This window comes from Giraffa tippelskirchi, chromosome X (genome assembly GCF_054371585.1).
Source record: "Giraffa tippelskirchi isolate mGirTip1 chromosome X, T2T-mGirTip1v1.2.pri, whole genome shotgun sequence".
NCBI classification, from domain to species: domain Eukaryota; kingdom Metazoa; phylum Chordata; class Mammalia; order Artiodactyla; family Giraffidae; genus Giraffa; species Giraffa tippelskirchi.
The window spans coordinates 127,305,679-127,331,075 of NC_137289.1; the positions used below are offsets into that span (position 1 = coordinate 127,305,679).

Consider the following 25,397-nt stretch of genomic DNA (forward strand, 5'->3'; position numbering starts at 1 on the left):
GCGTACGCTCCTACGTGGGGTCTCCCAGGGATGACGGCAGGGCCAAGGCGCTACGGGAGCCCCGGTAGGTCAATATTGATCCGTCCCTGGGTCTTCCTTGCGCAGTGTATTCAAGCCCGGGACGTCTCCATCTATGAATCCAATTCCTCCAGTCCCCAAACAAAGCCCTCGCCTCCCTGAGTCCCTAGTGGGGGGAGTCAGGGCTCTGCTCTGAGCATCTCTGCCTCTCAGGAGGGGTACCACTCTGTGAGTCGCCCTGTTTTTGAGGAGGCCCTCTCACTAGCACTGATGGTCCTCACTTTAAGTCCGGTTATGGTCAAGACACCCCTCTCCGCAGATCTGGGGCCTAATCCTGCTAGAGGAGGCCCTGCCCTTCCTGAGATCACACAGGTGGAATGAGGGGACCACTCAGAAGTAGCTCTTCCGGGTCTCGCAGGGCTGTGAATTTACAGAATTCTGTTTGGCTCCCTCTCCAAGCGTCCCCTCTAACAGTCAGCATTGTCAACTGAGGTCCTGCTTGGACGCAGGTCCATTCCTCTCTGAAACGGAGGCTGATTCAATTAGACAGAGATCTCACCTCGCTGAGACTTTCGAGACGGAAATCAACCTGACATCTGTCCCCAGAGCCTCCTGGGGAACACAGCGTCAGTGATTTTCCAGAGCCTCTTTTGATGCAGTGTATGCTACCCTGAGTACACTTTCAGGTCCTCATATTGACACATGATAAATCCTGTAACTCCACTCTCTGCTTTATGAAGCTTCTTATCTTACATCAAGGTCCTAGGCTCCTGAGAATTCCAGGTTGGAAGTCAGGGTGATCCTCGTGTGATCCTAGTCCATCAGGGCCTCTGAGAATAGACAGTGGGGATGCAGCGTGAGTCCTTCTAGATTCCTCTTGCTCAGCATCCTCACTACATCTACAACAGCCTGGGACTGCCCCTTCTGCTGATCTAAGATCCCTCTTCTTAGTCTTTGGGTGACCCCCATATTCAGGGGTGATGGTCTCCTCAGCCCTCCTTCATGGAGGTTCCCATATCAGGATCTGTCTCTTGATTAAAGGCTTCCTGGGAAATGCATATTCCTACAAACTGTGAGCAGTTACAACCTCTAGCAATCTTGGAGAAAAGGGGACTGGGTCCCGAAAGTGATGTAAGATCAGGAAAACGCAGCAGAAGTCAAGAAACTCAGGACAGATGTTATGCTGTCAGAGAAAAAGAGCTGATATATTCCTGGTCTTCAGCCAGATTTAGGGTGTGTGCTTAGTCGCTCAGTCATGTCTGACTCTTTGTGACCCAATGGACTGTAGCCCACCGGGCTCTTCTGTCCATGAGGATTTTCCAGGCAAGAATACTGAAGTGTGTCCATACCCTCCTTCAGGGTATGTACCAGGGAATGTACCAAAACAGGAATCAAACCCAGGACTCCCTCATTACAAGTGCATTCTTTAATTTCTGAGCTACTATGTTTATGGTAGTTCTAAAATATTTACTCTTGGCACCTCCCTGATGGTCCAGTGGTTACGACTCTGCACTTCCAATGAACAGGGCCTGGGTTTGATTCCTGGTCATGTAACTGGATTACACATGCCAGAACTAAGAGTTCACGTGCCACAACAGAATAAGTCACATGCCGCAGTTAAAGAGCCTGCATGTGGCATCAAAGATTTCGAGTGTCACAACTAAGATGCAGCGCACCCAAAAAATAAAAAAAATATTTTTAATTAAAAAAAAAAAAGTTTAGTTTCTGCATAGAAGGATAGCGTCAGATAATCTTGTATGCCAAGCCCTCAATCACTTGAGGCTGTCTTCATTTGCACATGCAGATGATCATATGGTTACTGAGCATTATCTCCTTCTCTCCTTTAGTCATACCTCTTAATTACTTTGGTGTTTCTATTGCCTTGCCTATGTATCCCAACTCATGTTTTTGTCACAGAGTTCTTCTTTCTATCACTCAAGATACACTTTGGAGTGCTAGAAGACAGTGAATTAACTGACTCATGAGCACCTCAGGCTGGGCCAAGTGGAAGGGTATGTGCTCTGGACAAATTCAGACCAGTGCTCTAGTCCCAGCTCTGTCACTTACCTGTTGTGTGGACTTGGGTCCATCCCCAAACTCTGGGAGCCTCAGGTGAAGTGGCCTTTGTAGGGCTAGAGGCATGTAGCTGAAGCACCTGGCACAGTGCCTGGACCACATGGAGACTTTACACAATATCTGTTTTTAATATGATTATGATTATTTTCTTCCCAGAGGATACCACCTACCCTGATGAATTCTTTAAATCCAGGAGATGTCAGAGAATCTGTGGCATTCGTGGACATGGAACACCAAATCAGTCCAAAATGCTGTTTAGAAAGAATCTTTCATTTCCACTACTAAATCATATGTTGAGTGTGAGGGTCGTTTTTTAACTAAACGAGATTCAAATAATCTAGAATTTGGTTCTGAGACTAACTCTTTCTTCCTTCCAAGCTGCTTTTTCATTTCAGCAAATCCTAGAGACTTGCCTAGTGGCCCAGTAGCTAAGTGGCTAAGAATCTGTACTCCAAATCAGTGGGCCTAGGCTCCATTTCTGATAAGGCAACTTGCCCCCACACACCACAAGTAATAGTTTGCATGCCACGACTAACGATCCTATATGCCACAGCTAAAACATTCCTCATGCCGCCACTAAAGAACTCTCAGGCTGCAAGGAAGATCGAGGATCTTGCGTGCAAAAGATAAGACCAAGCACAGTCAAATAAATAAGTAACTAAATAAAATAAGCCCCTACCTTCATCAGTTTCACTATCACTTAAAATATACTCATCTCATACACTTTGTGTAATTATCAACACTGCCATAAACACTGAATGGAATGCCCTTTCAATAAAATGAGCTCTGACTCCATGACTCACAGCAAAGAGTGTCACCCACTGGCTTCTGAGTTCCCAGTTTCACTCTACTATTACTTTTATTTCACAGAATCTCCTTGGACATGATGTGCATGAAACATCTAGGTTGTGCACTGTGTTCACGTGCACTGGGACAGGAGCACAGGGCACATTCCGTCCCCACCCCAGGGGGGGATTTCCCTCTGGTCTACTCATGTTGCTGTTTAGTCGCTCAGTCATGTCTGACCCTTTTCTACCCCATGGACTGAACAGATTGCTCTGTCCATGGGATTCTCCAGGCAAAAATCCTAGATTGGGTAGCCAGTTCCTCCTCCAGGGGATCTTCCTGACCCAGGGATTGAACCCATGTCTCCTGCACTGGCAGGCAGATTCTTTACCACTGAGCCACCTGGGAAGCCCCATAATTCCAAAGCAATTGTTGAGGGTAGTTTTCCATTCCAGGATTAAGTCTCTCAACTTTGAGACCCGCCATCTGAGGGTCTGACCCCTGTTCAGTGTTTCCATAGCCTCCTTGGTGGGTTCTCCATGTAGCCTAACTTAAAACTACCTTCTACTGCCAGACTTTTATTGTCCTAAAGTCTCCAAGTGCCTTGCCTCAGTGTATTTACACTAGACTCCTCATGAGGAAGCCCTCAATCCACTCACCTCCCTACACCTCATTTGTATTGGGCCCCTAGATCTTTGTTCACGGGATACTTTATATGAATTGTTCTCTTAGACTCTAGAATTGTATAGGAAATGATTGGGTTTATTTTTCTTAGCATCCCCAATACTACTAGGAAGCCTCCAAACAACAGATGGTAAATTGATATTTGAAGAGGTACAGTGCAAGTGTGCAAGATGTCAATTTACTGGGATTTCACTTCTCCCACATTCTTAAATAAGCTAAGCCAATCCAGGTATATACACTTCAGTTTTACAAAGAAAGACTAAAGGGAATAAAACAAACAAAGAAGTGAATACCTCTCAAGATTTTTTTTTTCTGTATCTGATAATCACACAGACTTCACCATGGGATAATTTCCATTTTTGCAAAAAATATACATTCCAATATCATGTTTTCTTCTCCGAATGACAAGAAATGATTCAAGGATTACAGTTTGTGCTATGTAATACAAAAATTCTTATTTTTCAACTTGATAATCTGCAGTACATCTGGGAGCTGTGCCATTAGTATACTTAGACGCTGAAGCTAAACACATCTTTAATTAAAAGGAACAACATTTAAAAATAGAAAAAAGAAAAATCTCCAATTTGTGCATATTTTATAGGAATACATATACTTTATATGCTGTTTCCATGAGAAACACCTTGGCCCTCCACTAGTTGGAAGATTGCCTGCTTTCTTGACATGCAATGTGAAGTATCTGCTCAGACTTCACTAGGGGTGGGAGGAGCTTTGGACATGCTCCGGAAAGTGCACTGGCCCTGGCACGTAGGAGCCCTGGCTGCAGCTCTGGCTCTGGCTTTCTCCTCTTCAGGTCTCAAAGCCTCTTTATACCAGGATGCGAAGGCACTGGACTTGGTATCACTGGCATTAGCCCCAAACTCCCAGATTCTTTTATATGTCTATATCTATCATGGAAGTACTCCATATTAGTTTACAAAGATCGTTCTCCTTCTTTTTTATACCTGTGTAGTACTCCACTCGGTGGATATATCATGTTCCTTCAGTTAACATGTTCAGGGATATTTAAGTATTTTCATATGGTTGTGGATGTCTCTTCAGGGTTGATTCCTGAAAACTCTAATTACTGGCTCAAATGTAAAAGCATATTTAGTTTCCTGATAATACCAAGTTGTGTTTAGGCTCTAATCTTATTCTTTGACATGTTGCTTTCAAAGAATGAGATTAGTACATTCTCTAACACTATACACAAGAATAAACTGAAAATGGATTAGAGACCTAGATATGAGTGGAAACCATGAAACTCTTAGAAGACACTATGAGTGAGACACTCTTTGATATAATTCATAATAATATTTTTTTGGATCTGTCTCCTAAAGCTAGGAAAATAAAAGCAAACATAAATAAATGAGATGTAATGAAAGGTAAAATCTTTTGCATAGCAAAGGAAACCATCAACAAAATGAAAAGCCAACCTACCATATGGGAGAAAATATTTGCCAATGATATGACCAGTTAATGGTTAATATTCAAAATATATAAACACTTTATTTAACAGTTTTAAAGAAACAATCAAGAAACAGATGGGCAGAAGACTTACATACACATTTTTCCAAAGAAGACATACAAATGGCCGAGAGACACATGAAAAGATGTTCAGCATCGTCAACCATCATATGAATGCAAATTAAAACCACAATGAGGTATTATCTTATACCTATCAGAAGGGCTATCAACCAAAAGGAAGAGAAGTAACAAATGTTGGTGAGCATGTGGACAAGCTCTGTACACTGCTGGTGGGAATGTCAATTGGTGCAGCCACCATGGATAACAGTAAGAAGGTTCCTAAAACCTAAAAATAGAACTAGCAAAAGACCCAGCAATCCCACTCCTGGGTGTATATCTGAAAAAAAATAACCCACTAATTTGGATGGTCTCCTTCAGGTACTCGATGCTTGTCTGAGTCTAAGGGTTTCCACTGCTCATCTCCCCTTCCCCTTCAGCCTCATCTACTCTCTGCCAGCGACCCCACCCCAGTCCAACCTCCCTGTTTATTAAGAAGGCACCTGTGTCTGGCAGAGCCAGTGTGAGATGAGGAGACAGTCCTTCCCAGCCACCAGAGAATCAAGAGTTTTGGCCGGACCTTTGAGCACACACTGAGACAGTCAGGAGTCAGACAAAAAGCACAGACTATGGCGCTGAAATGGATGAATAAGGAACTTAGTGATGTGGCCAATGACCCTCCAGCACAATATTCTGCAGGTCCAGTTGGGGATGGTACATTTCATTGGCAAAACACAATTATGAAAAAAACCGCCAGCCCATATCGAGGCAGTGTATTCTCTGTGACAATTCATTTCCCTTAAGACTACCCGTTCACACTACCTAAGGTTGCATTTGCAACAGAATTTATCATCCAGACATGAACACTAATGGCAGCACTTGGTTCGATATTCTAAGATCACTGTGGTCTCTTGTTTTCATGATTTCTAAAGTTTTGGTATCCATTTGTTCCCTGCTACGTGTTCCGAACCCTGATGACACCCTCCCCAGGGCTAGAGGTTGCACAGATCTTTAAAACAGACAGAGAAGGTGAGGGTGGGACGTTCTGGGAGAACAGCACTGAAACATGTATATTATCATATGTGAAACAGAATGCCATTCCAGGTTCGATGCATGAGACAGATGCTCGGGGCTGGGGCAGGGGGATGGCCCAGAGGGATTGGATGGGGAGGGAGGTGGGAGAGGGATTCAGGACGGGGAACACATGTAAACCCATGGCTGATTCATGCCAATGTATGGCAAAAACCACTACAATATTGTAAAGTAATTAGCCACCAACTAAAATAAATAAATTTATTTTTAAAAAAAAGTAAAAAAAAAAAAAGCAGAGACATTACTTTGCCAACAAAGGTCCGTCTAGTCAAGGCTATGGTTTTTCCAGTGGTCATGTATGGATGTGAGAGTTGGACTGTGAAGAAAGCTGAGCGCCGATGAATGATGCTTTTGAACTGTGGTGCTGGAGAAGACTCTTGATAGTCTCTTAGACTGCAAGGAGATCCAACCAGTCCATCGTAAAGGAGATCAGTCCTGGGTGTTCATTGGAGGCACTGATGTTGAAGCTGAAACTCCAATCTTTGGCCACCTGATGTGAAGAGTTGACTCATTGGAAAAGACCCTAATGCTGGGAAGGATTGGGGGCAGGAGGAGAAGGGGACTACAGAGGATGAGATGTCTGGATGGCATCACTGACTCAATGGACATGAGTTTGGGTAAACTCTGGGAGTTGGTGATGGACAGGGAGGCCTGGCATGCTGCAGTCCATGGGGTCGCAAAGAGTTGGACCTGACTGAGCGTCTAACACACACACACACACACACACACACACACACACACACACAGAGTGTGTAGGCTTTCTGAACTCGCTTTTCATTCAGCAGTTTGCTTTTAAGATTCCTCCTTGCCTTTTTATGGCTTACTAGGTCATTTTTATTGCTGCGGGTGCTACAGTTTATCCATTCACCTACTGAAGGACATCTTGGCTGCTTCCAGTTTTTGACAATTATAAATAAAGCTATGATTAATACTCAAAAAAAAAATACCATTGGGGACATGACAGCTTAAACACCCAGGACATTCTGAGTCCTGTGGCTGGCTGGGACTCCCAGGATGTTGGCACAGTCTGGGAAGGTGAATCTAGGGGGATCCTAAAAAAAATGGGGACCCGTCTGCCCCTTACCTGTTGTTCAAGCCATCTTGCCTGACCTGCTCCTAGTCCTTTACTTCCTTCCTCGTCCTCCTTTTATCCTTCCTGCACCTTGGAAGATAAACATTTGAGCCTACTCCTATTTGTAGTTTCATTGTAGGCCTTCAAACTCTCTGTGCCTGAAGATAAGAGCCAATCACAAAATGCTCATTTCTTATTCTCTCGGGTGCCTTGTAATGGAGTTTTTTAATGGGAAGATTATTTTTGATTGGAATATAGTTGCTTTACAATGTTGTGTCACTTTCTGCTCTACAACAACATGAATCAGCTATCCATGTATGAGTGCTCAGTCACTCATGCAGTTGTGTCCAACTCTTTGTGACCCCATGGACTGTAACCCACCAGGCTCCTCTCTCCATGGGATTTTCCAGGCAAGAATGCTGGAGTGGGTTGCCAGGGGATCTTCCCAACCCAGGGATCAAACCTGAGGCTCTTGTGTGTATACATATATCCCCTCCTTCTAGAGCCTCCTTCCTACTCACCCCCATCCCACCCCTCTAGATCATCACAGATCACTGAGCTGAAATCCCTGTGCTATACAGCAACTTCCCACTAGCAATTTAATTTACACATGGTAGTGTATATATGTCAATGTGACTGTCTTAATTCATCCCACCCTCCCCTCCCCACAACCCCAGGTCCACAGTTCTGTTCTCTATGTCTGCGTCTCTACTCCTGTCCTGCAAATAGGTTCCTGGAGTTTTATGCGAATAGGTTTCAAAGTGCTGCCAAATCTTATGTGAGCTACTTCTATCAGTTCTTAAGCAGTCCTGCCATCAAGAAAGCTCTGCCTTTTACCTAGCACGTAACCCTTCTGTTTTATTTAGGACTGGATTCTTTTACTAAACCTCTGGGGAAGGAAATGGGCTCTTTCAATGGTTTTTTGTGTGTATATTATAGTTGTGAGGTTACATGACTGCTCCCCAAGCCACTCCCCCCTACACACACATCCCTCAGTAAGCTCCTGGCAAATGTTTTAAGAGCAAGGAAGTTGCCTTTTCCTCCTTAGCTTGACCCACAGCACATGATCCCATGCTGAGCATCTATTAGGTGCTCAGTAAATCTTAGATGAAGGAATTGGGTGAAAAAATCTGATGATTTGGAAACGCTAATGATATACACAGATCTTGTAATAAAAGCAGAAAGGACTTTATACAAGACAATGTGAAAACTGTCCACCCTTAATGAAGAAATAAATACCTGGCTCCTTGACCTATTCAAAAAAAATAATAATAAAACAGACAGAGATAAGTACAACAGAATTTTTCAGGGGTGGACTAAGAAGTATGCCATGTGATGCTACCTTAAAGTTAGAATAACCGCCATTAAAGCTTGAATAAACTTTAAATTACAGCTAAAAATGAAAAAAAAACCTCACTAATTCAAAACTTCCATGCACTCCAATGTTCATAGCAGCATTACTGACATTTGCCAAGGTACAAAAGTAATCTATATGTATACAGCCTATATACACACACACTCACATACACACACACACGCATAATGGAATATTACTCAATCATTAAAAAGAACGAACTTTTGCCATTTTTCAACAACATCTATGGCGTTGGAGGGTATTATGCTATTAAGTAGTAGATAGTTGGAGGGTATTAATGAAATAAGTGAGATAGAGGAAGACAAACGCTGTATGATACCACTGACATGGAGAATTTTAAAAATAAAACAGACTAAGGAAATGAAGCAGACTCACAGATATAGAGAACAAGCTAGTGGTTCCCAGTGGGGAGCAGCAAGCAGGAGGGGAAGGGCAGGGACAGAAGATTAAGAGGTGCAAACTAATATGTATAAAATAAGCAACAAGGATATATTTTTCAACAAAGGGAATACAGCCAATATTTGATAATAACTGTAAATGGAACATAGCCTTTAAAAACGGAATCACTTTGTTGTTCACCTGTAATTTATAAAATGTTGTACATCAACTATGAAACTGAAGTGAAAGTATTAGTTGCTCAGTCTTCTCCAACTCTTTTTGACCACATAGACTGTAGCATACCAGGCTCCTTTGTCCATGCAATTCTCCAGGCAAGAATACTGGAGTGGGTAACCATTCCCTTCTCCAGGGGATCTTCCTGACCCAGGGATCGAACCCAGGTCTCCTGCCTTGCAGGCAGATTCTTTGCTATCTGAGCCACCAGGGAAGCCCACATCAACTATACCTCACTTTTAAAAAATCTATTCTCTCAGGAATTTTCACATATACAATACAGTCTTATTAACTATGGGGTTCTATACTGGCTCAGCAGTAAAGAATCTGCCTGTCGATGCAGGAGATGAGGGTTCGATTCCTGGGTTGGGAAGGTCCCCTGGAGAAGGACATGGCAACTGAATCCAGTATCCTCGCATGGAAAATTCCATAGACCCAGGAGCCTGGTGAGCTACAATCCATGGGTTTGCAGAGAGAAGGAAACCACTTAGCGACTTAACAACAATTATTAACTATAGTCACCATGCTGTACATTACATCCCCAGGACTTCTTTATTTTGTACATGCAAGTTGTGAAAGTTGATGCTGTTTGGCCACTTACACCCATTTCATCCATCCTCCAATCCCCACTTGCGGCAACCACCAATCTATTCTCTGTGAGTTCATTTTTCTAAAATTTCACATGTAAGTGAGATTATATAGTATTTGTCTTTGTCTGACTTATTTCACTTAGCATAATGCCCTCAAGGTGCATCTGTGTTACTGCAAATGGCCACATTTCCTTTTTTTCTTTTATTGGCTAAATAATATCTGAGTGAGGATCAGTGTGTGTGTGTGTCTGTGTGACATTTTCTTTATCCATTCATCCATTAATGACAGTTATGTTATTTTCATAATTTGGTTATGGTAAATGTTTCAACAAACATGGGGAGTGCAGATGTCTTTTCCAGGTTTAGCTTCATTTCCTTCAGCTAAATTTCCAGGAGTAGATTTGCCAGATCACATGGGAGTTCTATTATCAACGTTTTTTATGAGCAGCAATACTGTTTTCCATAGTGGCTGCATCAATTTACATTTTCATAATTTCACATTTTCTTTAATAAGTATATCCTAAATGCAAAAGTTATATATGTTTCTAAATTTAAAAGGCATATATCTTTGAAATTTAGGAATGAGAGACTGAATACAGTAAGCTAGACTCATAACTGAACCACTTTAAATTATTTTTCTCTTCTTATCCTATCTTAGTGTGGGGTTTTCCTCATTACCAAGGATATCCCTATTCCAATGCCATGCAATCTTGCTCTGGATCACAGAGATGATTTAAAATTTTTCAGTTTGTATTTCAGAAAGCAAAATTCTTATTTCCAAATCTGATAAACAGCAATAAGTGTGTGACCCGTGTCATTCATAAGCTTATGTTCTGAATCTAAATAAACTTTCTACTGAAAAGAAAATCACTGAAAATTACCACCCCACCGCCGCAAGAAAAGGATAAGTCGGAAAGTTATTGCTGCATATCAGGAACACAGGTTGACAGGCTTTTCTGATTACAAAGTGAAGAATGGATTCAGACCACACTAGGGCTGGGGTGAGTGTCTGGATGCGGCCATGGAGTGGGCACTGGCCGCAGAAGGGCCATTACTGCCCGAGGCAGAAGTGCCAGCCCTGGCTGCAGCTCTGGCCCCAGTGCTCTCTAGTTCCTCTCTCCAAGCCTCCTCATAATGGGGCAGGAATGCAGTGGGGACCTTATCGTTGGCCTTGGCCAAAAACTCCAGGACTTTCACCTTGCTGGTTTCCATAAGTGCTCTGGGACCCCACAGGAGCGCTCCCAGATCCCCCCACTGTGAGGGGATCATGGCCAGGCAGTGTGAAGAGAAACAAATTGACAAAATGTCAGCCTCAGACTGGGAAGAGTGAAACATTGTAGACTCTAGAGCAATGCAGACCAGACTCTACACTCAGTTCTGTCACTTTATCAGCCGGAAGTTGTCTGCCAAGTGAGTTTGATAAGCCTTGGGTTACAGAAGTATCTTGAGAGGCCCTTGGACTGCAAGGAGATCCAAGCAGTCCATTCTAAAGGAGATCAGTCCTGGGTGTTCATCAGAAGGACTGATGTTGAAGCTGAAACCCCAATACTTTGGCCACCTGATGCGAAGAGTTGACTCATTGGAAAAGACCCTGATGCTGGGAAGGATTGGGGGCAGGAGGAGAAGGGGACGACAGAGGATGCGATGTCTGGATGGTATCACCGACTCGATGGACGAGTTTGGGTAAACTCCGGGAGTTGGTGATGGACAGGGAGGCCTGGTGTGCTGCGATTCATGGGGTTGCAAAGAGTTGGACACGACTGAGCGACTGAACTGAAGTGAACAGAAGTATCAGAACATATGTAGCTTGTGTAAAGCGCCTGGCAATGCAGTTGGCAATGTTTAGGTCTTAATGACACTTATTTTCACACCAGAAGAAAATCTATGGGAATGTCTACCTTCATCTATGGGAATTTTTCTTTATCCAGGAGAAACTAGAGACTGTGTGGTCTAATAAACAAAGAAAGCTAAGTCAATCAAACTGCTGCTTAGCAAGAAACCCTAGGGCTTCCCCAGTGGCTCAGTGGTAAAGAATCCACCTGACAAGCAGGAGATGCCAGTTCAATCACTGGGTTGTGAAAATCCTCTGGAGAAGGAATTGGCAACCCACTCCAGTATTCGTGCCTGGAAAGTTCCATGGACAGAGGAGCCTGGCAGGCTAATGTCTACGGGGCCACAATGAGTCAGACATGACTTAGCAACTAAACAAGTAACCCTAAGTAAATTTTCTCTATTAGAGAATATGTTATTGAATTTAGAGGCAAGTATTTTTACCAGGATGGAACTCAAAACCTTATAGAATTCATGTCAAGGGCCAGTAATTCCCCTGCCTCACAAAGCCCTCCCAACTAAACACCTAGATTTTCATCTATTTCACCACCACGAAAATCTAGCCCCTCTCAGGAGGTCTACTAGATTGCACTCGATACACCCTCTTGTTTGGAGTGAGCTGGGGCTCCTTGCGTCCAGGGCGCAAAGGGCCAGCACAGTGACATCTCAACATCCCATCACAAAGGAGACAATAATATGCATCAAACACCTGGTTTTCAGACTGTGTTCACCTGCTCTGGGGCAGGAGCAGTGGACACCTTCTGTTCTTTCCCCAGATGGAGATTCCCTCTGGCTAACTCACAATCTCAGGGTAACTGTTCAGGGCAGCTTCTCATTTCAGTCTCAGCCTCCCAACTTTGAGGCCCCCCATCTGGGGATCTGGGTCTGGCTCAACATCATCACAGGCTCATCCATCCCACCACGCAGCCAACTTAAAATGACCTCCCAAGAAGGAACAGGAACTCAAAGATGTATATTATGATTAGCTTTCCAGCGCCACCTTAGCCTCTCACAACTTAAAAGATTGGGAGTATTGGTCAAATGCAGAGTGAAGAAGTTGCCTCTGACCTCACTAGCGGCCGGAGGGACTGCTAGACGTGACCTTGGAGCACACACTGGCCTTGGCAGGACTACAAACCCTGACTGCAGCTCGGGCTCTCTCGTCGTCCTCGCTCAGACTCTTCACAATGGGGTGGGAAGGCACTGGGGATGTTACCATTGACCTTGGCCAAAGTACCAAACCCCAAAGGTTTGGTTTGAGAGAATCAAGGCTGAGAGAATTTACACCTCACTGCTCTCATCCCACCTCCCTCCCCAGTATCCTCCCTGCTTTTTCTCACTTGTCTTAGATCATCACACCACCTTCCTTATGGAATCACTTCTCATATACTCAAGACATCTACAGGCAGGTGCAGGGTCTCCTTTATCTTCACAGCACCCCCACCAGTACACAACCTTCTGAAGAGCAGATGCTCAAGAAAAGATGGGAATAAAGGAGACACCAAGCAAGGAATGTAGTTTCTTATTGTTTGTTTTTATCGGCATTCTTGAATAAGCTAAGAACATCTAAGTGGGTATCACTGAATGTTATAAAGAGAATGACAAAGATGAATAAGAAAAATCAAAACTTGACTACAGCTTACTCCATTTTCATCTATTTTAAAAGCACAGCATTCTTTCACATGTCCAGGAAAATTCCTATTCCAAAGCTATGTTATCTTGTTCTGGATCCCAAAAACATGCAAGGATTTTCTGAATTGCACTACACAGTACCAAAACTCTTATTCTTAGATCTGACAGACAACAACAAATGTGTGATCCGTGGCATTCGTAACCTTGGATTCTGAATCTATGTAAACATTCTAGGAAAAGAAACAACATTTGAAAGGTAATAGTGTAAAACAGGAACACAAGGAAGATACATATTATGACCTTTCCAGCCCCACTTTAGCCTCTCACTACTTAAAAGATTGGCAGTATCGGTCAAACAAAGTGAAGAAGCTGCCTGAGAACTCACTGGGGGGTGGAGGGATTGCTGGGTGGAACCTTGGAGCAGGCAATGGCCTTGGCAGGAGCACGAGACCTAACTCGAGATCTGCCTCGGGCTCTCTTTCCCTCTTCTCTCAAAGCTTCCGCATAATGGAACGGGAAAGCACTAGGGATGGTACCATTGATCTTGGCCAAAAACTCCAGCACCTTCATCTTGTTGGTTTCAGCGTGGGTTCTTGGGCCCCACAGGAACTCATAGCTCAGGGGATCGCTGTCGGGAATCTGACGATACACCAGGTAGTTCTGCTGTACCAACTCTTCCGTGATGAGCTTCCTGGGATCCCCAAAGATTTACATGCTGCTTTCCATCATAGATGCCCAGAATATCCAGGAACTCCCAGACATCAGCCTCAGAGGTGCGGTTGCCATTCAGGTAGATCACACTCGGCAGAGGCATCAGGAGCCCACTCTTCAGCACCCCCAAGTTGCTGCTCAGCACCCCATCATTGATGAGGCCTACCTTGCTGACCAGGGTATAGGAGTAACCATTCGGCTTGACTTCCTTCAAGTCAAGACCAAAGGTCAGCTCCATGCACTCAGCTGCTCTCCTGAGGATCTCGGGGAAGCGTGTCTTGTAACTTTTGTGAAAAAGCTTCAGCATATCTATCTTCCTAATGGGCTGTTTCATGAAACTTCTCATGTTTGCATCATGAAGTGCATCAACACCCCTGCCTTCTTGGTCAGAGGATCTGGGGGAGCGGTCTTAGCAGACGTTGAGGCCTGGGAAGAATTTGTACGTTCCTTAACTTGGCGCCTGGCACGTACTTTAGATCTTGGGCCCGAAGCCCCTGCAACAGAAGAGCTAGTGGCTGCAGCTCCCTGAGGCTTCTGACCCGCACCAGCAGCGGGGGAGCCTGGGGGAGTACTCCCAGAAGTAGGGGTGGGGGAGGCAGTGGCCTGAGCATCCCCGAGATCCTTGGTCTCCATGCATGCCTGGTGGCGTTTCTCTCACACAGGGTGCTTGCACTTCTGCCCCCGAGGCATGATTATCTGCAGGCACAGCAGGCAGGGGACCGGGCAGGCTAGTAGGTGATGCTGGAACCTGGAGAAGGGAAGATGAGTGGATGTGAGCTCCTTCAGCAGGGAGGGAAGAAGGCTGCTCTGCCCATTTCCTTGAGGGCCCTGCTCCAGGAACTGCTGAGCTCTTGTCCTTGGTCGGCCTATCCCCTGAGAACCCGGTGTAAGAAGTGAGAGTGAGCGAGCCTCAGGCCACACCCTGCCTGTGGCTGCCTGTGGTGACTGCAGGTCCTGGGCGGCGGGGCCCTCTCTGGGTCCCTTCGTTCACACACAACTGTCACATCAGCTCTTAGTAGAGCCGGGACCCCTGCCATGTGCCGCTTGAAAGGTGACGCCTCAAAGCTCCCTGGGACCCATGAGAAGGAACCGAGTCTTGGACACTGGCGGGGTGGATGGCACTGGCAGTTCTGGGGGCCTGCTCTGTCCTGAACTCGTTGGTTCTGCACCATTCAGGGTCCTCATCTTGTCAACACCAAGGGTGTGGGCCCCTCCCTCCTGCCTCTGGTGCTGCTCTTTCAGGTGAAGAACCTCATCTCCCTTAGAAATGATACAAAGAAATGAGGGGCCTCAGCCTGCTGGTCATGATCTGGACCTTCAGAGGCTGAGCGGAGGATCAGGCAAGACTAGTGGTTTGTTGGATTAGCTGGAAAGGGGAGCGTGCTACCTTCAGTCCTCATTCGCCATCCCCACTGTATGACTCCTGGGAGGATCTGGGGGCTCCTTGGTCTCCTGAGTTGAGGACCTTTCCTCACAGCAAGGCCTACAGCTGCCTGAGATCGAATGGGGGAAGCCACGGTGCCCTTACCTGGCCTTACTGCCCACGGGGTCTGGGGCCTGAAGAGCTGCAGCAGGAGGTTGAGCCCCTGTAATGTGTGCTACTCGTGCAAGGTCCCCAGATTTTACTCAGGGGAGTGTCTAAGATTCCTTCCTCTGCTGATACTTTAGACCAAGGTGCTCACTTCCCTGTTGGCTGTGAGTGAGGCACACTTCTGCCCGCCATGTATGCCTGGGGGTGCCAAGGAGTGACAGTGAGACTGGAATTCTGGGAGTTTCCCACAGTCCTCAGCATCTTCTCTGTGAGTCCTGGCAAATGCTAGAAATTCTCCCCCTGCTGACCTGAGCATGCTGAGGTTCCCAAGGTGAAGAAAGTGCGAGCCACCTCCAGTCACCCCTGTCTCTGACCTCCCTGGGACGGCAGCAGGGGCTAGACTCTGTGGGACTCTACTGTTCTGCCATCGCTGGCCCCTTTCATCCTCACGTGGGTGTGATCTATGCTCCTGCCTCTGTCCATGCTGACTCTTCTGGCCTCAGATGAAGGCCTACATCTCCCTGAGTCCCTGGGTCTGGAAGTGAGGGGTGACATCTGGCGACGCCTGCCTGGGGTGCCCCAGGGCTGACAGGGGCTGGGACTTTGCTGGCCCCCATTGCTTTGGGTAGGTGTTTATCTAAGTCATCTCTTTGGGTCCTTATTGTGACTCTGTGACTCCTGACAGCACCGGGAAATCTCTGTTTTGACTTGAGATCTCTCCTCTCCTCCTAAGGCCCCCATCTCCCTGAGACCACTAGAAAGCAGCCATTTTCCCAATCTCTCTAGCTACAGCTGTGTGTGGACTCCTGATGCTGATAGTCAGGAAGAGATTCTGCACTGCCCTCTGTTGTCGTGAGGCAGATGGGTGGTCCCCTCAATTCTTAGGTCCTCTCCTGGGCTCCTGGTACTAGCTGCAAATGCTCCAGCGGTGGACCTGAACCCATACTCCCATCAGTGAAGTTCCTCACCCCCCTGAGAGGCTCTGGGGAGAAGGGAATGGGGGTCATCTGGTCCCCATGCCTGGGGCTCCCAGGTCTGAGAGGAGTGATGCGACTATGTGGTTCACTTCCTTCTGGGTGGGGGTCTCGCATGTTCATTCAGTGGTACCACTGTCATGCCTTTTAGGAACCGGGTTTCCTCCCTATGTTCAATGAGGCCTCACCCATCAGACCCAAACCCTGATGTCTCTGAGACCATCCTTGGAGGAAATGAGAGGGCACCTCAGCCTGAGAGCTCTAACCCAGCATCCCACGGCAACGGCAGAGGTGGCAGTCTGTGTGGGCTCCTCTGTTCTGGGGGTGTCAGTTGTCTCATTCCTCACATAGAATTGGTGCCTCAACATCTGTCCTGGCCTGGGAGTCCTCGTTTTCTGCTGACCTGGGCAGCCGGACCTGAAACCAAGGCCCTCATCTCCCTCGGACCCCACAGGCGGAAGTCAGGGGCACCAGAGCTGGCCAGCTCTGCCCGGGATCCCCCGGGGCTTACAGCAGAGGCGGCATCAGATGTGGCTCTCTCTACCGTGTATGGATCTTCTCCTCGACTCCGAATCCTTCCTGGGACTCTATCTTCTGCCGACCTGAGCCCAAGACCCTGTGAAAAGGTCCTCACCTTTCCCGGACCCAAGCTGACAGAGTGAGCCATATCCTGACAAAGCTGATTTGGGGCTGTGCTGCTAACCACAAGGGTGGGACTCTCGACCCCCATCCCTCACAGATCTGGAGTCAGGGGCTCCCTGAGTCCTCAATCGGGATTCTGGGTAGCGTTTGGGAGCCTTCCCTCTGCTGACCCGAGTCTCTATGCCCCAGAGCAGAACTCTCACCTCCTGAGTGGCTGGAGGAGAAGCTGGGGCTCCATATCCAGCTACCTTGTTTGGGGATGTCCGGATCTGAGAGCGGGCTGCTCCTTAGTGCAGCAATCCACTTGGATGCCAGGTCAGCTGACTAGCAGTGAAGGTCCTAGCTTGACTCCTTCTAAGTCTGAGACTCCTCCCTATGCCTATCGGGGTTACCTTATCTATCATTCTATGTCTTTATTTATTTACCTTTCACAACCATTGCTTTTATTATGTAACTGGTAGTTTCTGCATCTTAACCTTCCTCACCTATTTCTCTCCTCCCCCACACCCCCAACCCTAACGCCCATCAACCACCTGGTTTTTCTCTCTTGCGTCTACAACTGTTTCTGTTTTTCAGATTCCTCATAGAAGTGAAATCACACAGTATTTCTTTTTCTCTGACTCATTTCACTTAGCATACATAATACTCTCTACGTCCATATCCTTTTATATAAAGGCCTTTCTCTACCTGAATGTCCCTTAAGCCCAACGCCCGCCATCCCCTGCACACCGAGCAAAAATGATGGGTGCTCTCAGCCTCAATTACTCTATGGTAATTTGGACCCCTGTGGTAGGGGTCCAAACCTTCCCATTCTAATGCCTAATGATCTGAGCTGGAGGGGGATGTAATAATAACAGAAATAAACTAACAAAGTAATGCGCTTGAAGCATCCTGAAAACATCCCCTTAGCCTACCCCACCCTACCCTCATGCCACCCCACCCTCCTTCGTCCACCGCATGGCAGTGGATGACCACTCTATTCAGCGGTGATTGTCTCCTCAGCCCTCCTTCGTGGAGGTTCCTATATCAGCTTCTGTCCCTTGATTAAAGGCTTCCTTGGAAATGCATATTGCTACAGACATTGAACAGTTAACCTCTAGCAAATGTTGGAGAAAACAGGTCTTGGTCCCAAAAGTGATCTAAGGTTAGGAAAATGCAGCAGACGTCAAGAAACTCAGGAAAGATATTATGCAGTCAGAAGAAATGAGCTGATATATTCCTTCTCTTCAGCCAGATTTACAGTGTCTTCTTAGTAGCTCAGTCATATCTGACACTTTGCAACCCTGTGGACTGTAGCCAGCCAGGCTCCTGTGTCCGTGGGGATTCTCCAGGCAAGGGTACTGAAGTGGGTTGCCCTCCTCCAGGGGATCTTCCCTACCCAGTGATTGAACCCAGGTCTCCCGCATTGCAGGCAGATTCTTTACCATCTGAGGCACCAGATTTAGGATAGTTTTAAAACCTTTACTTTCAGTACCCTCCTGTTGTTGGTCCAGTGGTTAAGACTCTGTGCTCCCAATGCAGGGGGCCTGGGTTCGATCCCTGGTCAGGTAACTATATCCCACATGTCACAACTAAGAGTTCATGTGCCACATCTAAAAATCTCACATGCTACAACTAAAGAGCCTGCAGACATGGCAAAAAAGATCCTGAGTGTCACAGCTAAGACCAAGCATAGCCAAAAAATAAATTGACAAAAATATTTTTAGTACAAATAATAAAATATTTACTTTCTACATAGAAGGATAGCACCAGATAAACTTGTAAGCCCTTGATCCCTTGAGGGTGTCTGGTTTTGCGCATGCAGATGATCATATGGTTACTGAGCATTATTATCTATTTGTCTCCTTTATTTATCACTCTTAATTATTTTGGTTATGTGGCAGTATGGACGGGATGGGAGTTTGGGGAAGAGTGGATATGTGTCTATGTATGGCTGAGTCCCTTCACTGTTCACCTGAAACTGTCACAATATTGTTAATTTGCTATTCTTCAACACAAAATAAAAAAATAAAATTAAAAAAAAACTGTGCTTCCAGTGTAACGGGTGTCAGTTCAAACCCTGGTTGGGGAATTAAGATCCCACGTGCCACATAGCAATCAATTGATCAATAAAAGGTCATCAAAGAAAAAGGTGATGGGGATCCATAAAAGAAATAATTGATAAGCTAGATTCCATTCCCTTTAAACTTCTGCTCTGTAAAAATACACCATCAAGAGAACAAGATGAGCCATAGTCTGGGAGAAAATATTTGCAAAAGACATATCTGATGAAAGCTCTAATCTAAAATATACAAAGAATTCTTAAAATTCATAAGAAAAAAACTAACATCTAATAAAAAATGGACAAAACATATGAATAGATACCTCACCAAGGAAGAAACACAGATGTCAAACAAGCATATGAAAAGGTGCTCCACATCATGTACCATTAGGGAACTGCAAATTAAAAAAACAAGCAGATACCACGACATGCCTTTCAGAATGGCCAACATCCAAAGGACTGAAAACACCAAATGCTGGTGAGGATGTGAATCAACAAGAACTCTCAATCCTCAGTGGTGGTGATGCAAAATGATAGAGCCACTTTGGAAGACAGTTTGCAAGTTTCTTAGTAAACTATACACATTCAACACTGCTGGTAGGAATATAAATTCGTACAGCCAGTATGGAAAACAGTATAAGGGTTCCTGAAAAAATCAAAAAGAACACATAATATCTTCCACAATTCCACTACTATCCAAAGGAATTGAAATCAGAACCTCGAAGAGAGCTCTGCACTTCCATGTTCATTGCAGCACTATTCACAATAGTCATGACAGGAAAGTTGCCTACCTGTCCAGTGACAGATGAACGGATAAATAAATACAATATACATACAATGGAATATCATTCAGCTTTAAAAAGAAGCTAAGCTCTCCCGTCATGACAGCGTGGATAAATCTCGAGGACATCATGCTAAAGTGAAATTAGCCAGACACAGAAGGACAAATACTGCATGTCCCTTCCATGAGGAGTCTAAAATGGTCTAAGTCAAAGAAGCAGAGAGCAGAGTGGTGGTTGCCAGGGGCTATGGGAGGGTGAATGAGAAGGAACTGTAGACTTAAAAAATATTCACAAGCTAAAAGCTGACAGTTATGCCCAGTGAGGGCAGAGTGTGCCATTCTAGCGGCTTCTGGGCATCATCCCACCTCAGGGGAGTGTCACCCTGATTCCTCAGAAACTCTGTGGATAGAAGGCAACGTGAATAAAACATCTAATCTCCATATGGCTCACCTGCACCTGAACAAGAGCTACATGAAACATTCCATGCCAGCTTCATGTGATTTCTGTCTGATTTACTCACAATTCCAAAGCACAGGCAGACCCAGAAAATACCGCAAGTTTGGTTCCCAAGCTCTGAAGGACAGTCAATATCACAATTGAGTCACAAGAAATTTTTGATTTCCCAGTGCCTTCATAAAATTTATGTTTACACTATACTATAGGCTATTAAGTGGGCAATACCATTATGCCTCAGAATAATATAGATATCTTAAATAAAAACACCTCTTTGCTAAAAAGAAATTGCTAACCATTATCTGAGCCTTCAGTGAGTCCATCTTTTTGCTGCTGAGGGTGTGAACATTGCAAATGTTATCAAAATGTGACACAGACATGAAGTGAGCAAATGGTGTTGGAAACATGGTGCCAAAAGACTTGCTGGAAGCAAGGTTGACACAAACTTTCAATTTAGTAAAGAAAAAGAACAAAGAAAAGAAAAGCAGTACCTGTGAAAAATAATAAAGCAAAGTGTAACAGACTGAAGTGTGCCTATAACTGTTAAGGGCAGTTTCCCATCCCAGGCTTTGTCTTTAAACTACGGGGCCCACCATGTGAGCACCTGGTCCCTGGTCAGGATTACCACAGCCTCATCCAGCCCACCATGCACTCAACTTATAGTTGCTTCCCACTGAAGGACTTATATTTTCCCAAGGCCCACCACTACCTTCAGTCAGTCAGTTCAGTCACTCAGTCGTGTCCAACTCTTTGCGACCCCATGGACTGCAGCACGCCAGACTTCCCTGTCCATCACAAACTCCCAGAGCTTACTCAAACTCATGTCCATCAAGTCAGTGATGCCATCCAACCATCTCATCCTCTGTCATCCCCTTCTCCTCCTGCCTTCAACTTTTCCCAGCATCAGGGTCTTTCCAATGAGTCAGTTCTTCGCATCAGGTGGCCAAAGTATTGGAGTTTCAGCTTCAGTCCTTCCAATGAATATTCAGGACTGATTTCCTTGAGGATGGACTGGTTGCATCTCCTTGCAGTTCAAGGGACTCTCAAGAGTCTTTACAGCACCACAGTTCAAAAGCCTCAATTCTTTGGTGCTCAGCTCTCTTTATAGTCCAACTCTCACATCCATACATGACTACTAGAAAAACCATAGCTTTGACTAGATGGACCTTTGTTGGGAAAGTAATGTCTCTGCTTTTTAATATGCTGTCTAGGTTGGTCATAACTTTTCTTCCAAAGATCAAGGGTCTTTTAATTTCGTGGCTGCAGTCACCATCTGCAGTGACTTTGGAGTCCCAAAAAAATAAGTCTGTCACTGTTTCCACTGTTTCCCCATCTGTTTGCCATGAAGTGACGAATTTATCTTACATATCTAAATAATATAAGCAAACCCAAGTATATAACATTAATTTTTAGAGGAAAAGCACAGGAAGGAATCAGATAAATCAAAAATTAACAATCTCTTAGTTATTCATACTCTTTCTTTCTTTCAGCCTTCATTGGTTAAATACAAAGTGCCTACTGTATACTTTGCACTATGTGCAGACTACAACTCGAAATAAGACCAAATATCTGATCATTTCAAAAAAGAAAAATGCTTTATTGAGATGTGATTATCGTAAAAGATCTGTACTAATTTAATGTATACAGCTTGATGTGTTTGGAAATATAGATACACTTGTGAACCAAAGCTACAATCTGTGCCATCAACATGTCTATTACCTCCAAAAGATTCCTCCTACCCTCTTTATTTATTTACTCATTTATTTTGGGGGAGGTGGGGAGGAACAAGAGCAATTAATGTAACATCTACCCTTTTAGCAAATCTTTAAGTGTACAGTATGGAATGGTTAACTATAGGCTCTATGCTACACGGTACATTTCTAGAAATTATTCACTGTATATAACTGAAAATCTGTGCCCTTTGACAATCACTTCTTCATTACACCTCCTCCCAGCCCCTGGCAATCACCATCCTACTCTGCTTCTATCAGTTTGCCTATATTAGATTCCTCATTTAAGTGATATCATCTATTTCTCCATCTGAGTCTGGATTATTTCACTTAGCACAATGTCTTCTAGGTCATCTCTGTTATTGCAAATGACAAAGTTTCCTTCCTTTTAAGGCTGAATAATACTCCATTATAGGCTTCACAGGTAGCTCAGTGGTACAGAATCCACCTGCCAATTTAGGACACACAGGAGACTTGGGTTCAATCCCTTGATTGGGAAGATCCCCTGGAGGAGGAAATGGCAACCCATTCCACTATTCTTCCCCGGGAAATCCCATGGTCAGAGGAGCTTGGTGGGCTACAGTCCACGGGATAGAAAGAGTCAGACACAACCGAGTGACTGAGAACACACACACACAACACTCCATGATATGTATATACCGTATATTTATCCACTCATCCATCAAAGGATATTTAGGCTGCTTCCCTGTCTTGGTTATTGTGAATCATGCTGCAACAAATATGGGAATACTGATATCTCTTGGAGAGTCTAATTTTAACTCCTTTGGATAGATACCCAGAAGTGGTTTGCTGGATCATATGGTAATTCCATTTTTTATTTTTTGAGGAACCTGAATACTATTTTCCACAGTGGCTTTACCCATTGACATTCTCACTAACAGTATAACAGAGTTCTTTTCTAAATGCTTGTACTTCATCAGCTTACTCTCTATTGGAGAGAGAGCAAGGCAATCAAAATTTCAAATTATTGTTGTGGTAAAAACATTTAACATTAAATCTACTCTTAAAATTTTAGCCACACAGTACAGTATTGTTAAAAACAGGCACAATGTTGCACCGCAAATCTCTGGAAGTTATTCATCTTGCATAACTCAAACATTATACCAAGTGAAAAGCAACTGCCCATTTCTCCCTCCTGTGGGCCCTCTGTGTTTCTATTTGTTTAAAAAAATTTGATACCTCATATAAGTGGAACCATGCAGCATTTGTCCTTCTGTGACTGGCTTATCTCATTTAGAATAATGTCCCTGTGGTTTCTCCATGTTGTCCCATATAACAAAATTTCTTTCATTTTTAGGGTGAAATTATATCTCATTGTCTGTGTCTACCACATTTGCTTTATCCATTTATCTGTTGGTAGAGATTTGGGTTGTTACCATATACTGGCTATTGTAAATAATGGTGCAATGAACACAGGAGTGAAGATGTCTCTTCGAGATACTGATTTCACTTCCTTTGGATAAACAATTGACCCTTGCATCGTGTGGAGTTTAGAGGCACCAAACCCCCATGCAGCCTAAACCCCTTGTATTCTTTTGACTCTGCCCACATGTAACTACTAATAACCTACTGTTGACTGGAAGCCTTACTGATAAACAGTCAATGCATATTTCGTATACTATTAGTATTTTCGACTGTATACTTATGCTAAAGTAAGCTAGAGACAACGAAATGTTCTTAAGAAAATCATAAGGGAAAATATATCAACAGTACTGTATTTATCAATACTGCAGGATTACAGCATCCATTTACAAGAATTGTCTGTTAGTACCTACAGCTATATTGTCTTACTGACACAAAAGACTATAGATACAAGACACTATATATCAAAACTGAAAACATCATGTGAAAAGAAATTCATATTTCATTACAGGTATAATGATTCAACCATTGATCATGAAGAAGAAGAAATATAATTGCTTTATAGTAGCCTAGTGTACTTGATAGGAGTGCTTCATGGTAGCTGAGAATATACACTAATGAATGAATCACTAAAATTTTTTATATCATACACTATTATGGTCACATTTATAAGAGAGTCCTGAAAACATTGTTACTTTAAGAGAAAACAACTGTGATGACAGGCTGATATGCAGTTTATCCATTCACAAGAAAGAGGTGGGACAGTGTAGAGTAACATAATTCCTTGAAAGGAATGTCATAAAACAGTAAAAATATGAAAACATTATTAATCTTATATTATTTTTTTTTTAAATAAATTTATTTATTTTAGTTGGGGGCTAATTACTTTACAATATTGTAATAGTTTTTGCCATACATTGACATGAATCAGCCATGGGTTTACATGTGTTCCCCTTCCCGGACCCCCCACCCACCTCCCTCCCCATCCCATCCTTCTGGATCATCCCATTGCCCCGGCCCTGAGCCCTTGTCACATGCATCGAACATGGAATGGTGCTCTGTTTCACATATGACAATACACATGTCTCAATGCCATTCTCCCAGAACGTCCCACCCTCACCTTCTCCCTCAGAGTCCATAAAATTGTTCCATGCGTCTGTGTCTCTTATTCTGTCTCGCATATAGGGTTATCGTTACCATCTTTCAAATTCCATATATATGCATTAGTATACTGTATTGTTGTTTTTCTTTCTGGCTTACTTCACTCTGTATAATGGGCTCCAGTTTCATCTTATATTAAATGCCACTCACCTTCTGCCTATGTAATGGTAGGCTATGCACTTCAATACAAGTCTTCCACGCTATGTTCTACAGGAAGATCACTTAGCTGGTGGTGATGATGAAGGTGATGATGACACAGAAGCATCTCATACAGTCCTTGCCTACAGTTATTAGCTCTTAGCACAAAGACACTCACACACATATTCAGCAGATAAGTTGATTACCCATACGGCATGATGATTATTTACTACTCACTGAGTGGAGGTGGATCATCATGAAGGTCTTCATTCCTGACACCTTCTTGCTGAGTAGGCTGAAGAGGAGGAGGAAGAGGAGGGCCTGACCTTGATGAGTGGCAGAGATGGAAGAACAGAGGAGGTGGAAAGGGAGGCAGGAGAAGCAGGCACACTCAGTGTACCTTCATGAAAATACATTGTAATTTTTGTCCAGAGATTTTTATTTTTCATTTCTCTAAAAATGTTTCTGTGTGTTATCAGTCCTCCTTCCACCATTTGCTTTTGTTCCAGTGCCCGTATCATAGAAGGGTCCATGCCGTACAAGAAGTCAAAAGCAGTCTTGAG

General features: G+C 44.3%; 2 pseudogenes; one reads left to right on the forward strand and one right to left on the reverse strand.

The window, feature by feature from the left end:
- The first annotated feature begins 5,714 nt into the window (after positions 1-5,714).
- LOC145536640 (ubiquitin-conjugating enzyme E2 D3-like) lies at positions 5,715-8,585 on the forward strand (annotated as a pseudogene).
- A 5,084-nt stretch (positions 8,586-13,669) lies between these two features.
- On the reverse strand, positions 13,670-14,689 carry LOC145535435 (melanoma-associated antigen B1-like; annotated as a pseudogene).
- Between the last annotated feature and the right edge of the window lie 10,708 nt (positions 14,690-25,397).